General features: G+C 43.6%; 1 protein-coding gene across 3 annotated transcripts in view; it reads right to left on the bottom strand.

Annotated features, from left to right (window-relative positions):
• Window positions 1–2,076, bottom strand: part of kif7 (kinesin family member 7) — a 42,980-nt gene extending 40,904 nt beyond the window's left edge. The window contains exon 1 of one of the 3 annotated variants that reach the window (XM_048615852.1): window positions 1,349–2,076. The gene's annotated coding sequence lies outside the window, so the exon portion shown is untranslated. Of the gene's footprint in view, window positions 1–330; window positions 1,327–1,348 lie in introns of those variants that run through there. The other 2 variants (XM_048615851.1, XM_048615854.1) reach the window with 2 other exon arrangements.
• Window positions 2,077–2,298: the final 222 nt, after the last annotated feature.

Here is a 2,298-nt window from a genome sequence, read left to right as displayed (position 1 = left end):
CCTGCTGTGTTCATCCAGCTCTACACCTTGTTATCTCAGACTTGAGTCTGGAGTTTTTTTTTCCTTGTAGCCTGAGGGAGAGCAATCCTGCTCTTTCTGGTCCCAGCAAAAGCAAAGTATTAGCAATGCTTTCAGCTATGTTCAAAGTGTCCACCAGCAGTGCCTGCTTATTACAGTGAGCACCCCCATTCAAATCAAGATAGTATGTAGGTCATGTGTCTCAGCGCACTACCCAAAATGGTAAATGTTGCAAATGTGGCAAAAAAGTGAAATAACACTGTTCAAACCATTGCTGCCCTGTTTAGGCCAGGTGAAACAAGTTAAAATCACCTCTTTAAATTTCCCTGCTCAATGAGATTACTTAGAGCAAACCAGAGTGTGGAAACTTCTTCCAAGTAAGATGGACAGTTTGATAGTCAAAAGCAGGGAATGAGGGAGTTCCTCCAGACTTTATTGAAAAGATTGTAGCATTATTTTGTCACAAAGATCAAAGCAGAAGAAAAGCACCTCATGTTCCAATAGCCGCTTGTTTGAATTGCTAGATTTACCAAATACCATGGGGAATGGAATTATGGAGAGAAGGTACCATTCAGCAAATAGCGTATAGAATGAACAGACTACAAGACAACACAAGGCCTATTTTATAGAACTAATAAGTAGTACATAAATTTAAAGAGAATTTAATGAACTCAACGTGATAATTTATGAGCTATGGTCTGCAACACAAAACAGGATACATGACAGGCTGTAAATTAATGAAACCTGAACTGTGCGTGATATTGTAATTATTTGTATATTGAAATGATCAAAATCGGACAATTCTATTTTTTTTTTCCTAATTTATATTTTAATGATTATCTGTAAATATGCTACTAATTATGAAGTATGATTTAATATTTTGATTTTATTTATATCGTCATCATGATTTGGTGTTGCTGCCACCATGACTTGTCAATAAACAATTAGTGAACTATTGATTTATCCAAGACCTAGATAACACAGCATCCAAGACGAAAAGCTATTTCAACTTGATTATATTTATTACTCTAAAGGTCTCTCGTTACTTATGAGCTGCCGTTAGGACACAAGCAAAAAGACAGATTATTGTAACATGATTCATGTTGGGTCATTCTTCCAATAAGTTTTCCACAATAGGTGCAGGATGCTGTGATAATGGTAATGGCTTGCAGCTCTCCTGCATCAGAAGCATTCAACTGCAAGTCAACAATACAAGAAAAATACAAAAGCGGCAACAGGAAACTCTCTGACAAATGCAACCATTTCATTTCAAGTTATGCCACAATGATAATTATTTCCTAAATGTCTGTTTTGTGCCTCCTTTTCCCACCTGCACTCTCATGAATTTCATGATACAGCTCCATGGGTGCCATAGCTATGTGCCAGTTGATTGGAAGCGTCTATCTTTTTAACGACTTAACAAATTGAACCAGCAACGCTTTAGTAATCTTGGCTCAGTGACTATTCTACATATGAGCCAAGATAGCAACTGTCAAACAGGCATTAAATCATCATATTATGGCCAAGCACTGCATTTATCCAATATTCGCAAATGCTCAGCTTCTAGCTGGCAGTGAAGCTGGCCCAGAGACCAAAACATTGAGTGTTGTGATTCTGACTAACAATCAAGCACAAAAAATTGCTGAGCTGCAAATGGATGTTGGCAGGGGGTTGGAGGCAGGAGGGCAAGAGGCAGTGGCGGGGCAAGAGCCCGAGGAGGAGGGATGTGCAGGGACTGGTAAGGAGGAGGAGGAGAGTAAAGGGGCAGGAGGGAAGGGGGCGATACGGTGGTGGTGAGAGGGGGTGTGGGGTAACGGTGTTTCCGAGGGGACTGGGAGGAGCTAATGGTGAGACAGTCAGATCAAACCTCTCCCCACGATCCTCGGTCCCTAACTCTCCCATCCACCTCCTCACAGGGCGGCAGGGCTCAGAAACACTCGGCGCTGGCGTCGGGGAGTTGCAGCTGACGCTGACCCGGGGAAGAGCGGCCAGACCCCGAGCGGCGGAGGGTCCGGGACTGAGGGAGCGAGACACCGGAACAGGCCCGGCGCACAGGAAATACGTCACCGGGAGCGACGCAGAGACCCAGGAGAATGGAGGCGAGAGCTTCGATAGACAACAGGATCAGAAGGGTCCAGACAGAGGGAGAGGGACGGAGGGGAAGGAGAAGGATAAGGATCACTCAACCCGAAATGTTAAAACTCTGATTGCTCTCCACAGATGCTGACAGACCTGCTCAGCTTTTCCAGCAACTGCTGTTTTTGTCTCTTCACTTTGATC

Source organism: Rhincodon typus, chromosome 33 (genome assembly GCF_021869965.1).
Source record: "Rhincodon typus isolate 14 chromosome 33, sRhiTyp1.1, whole genome shotgun sequence".
NCBI classification, from domain to species: domain Eukaryota; kingdom Metazoa; phylum Chordata; class Chondrichthyes; order Orectolobiformes; family Rhincodontidae; genus Rhincodon; species Rhincodon typus.
Note: the sequence above shows the minus strand (reverse complement) of the source record. Positions and strands in the feature narration are given on the sequence as shown.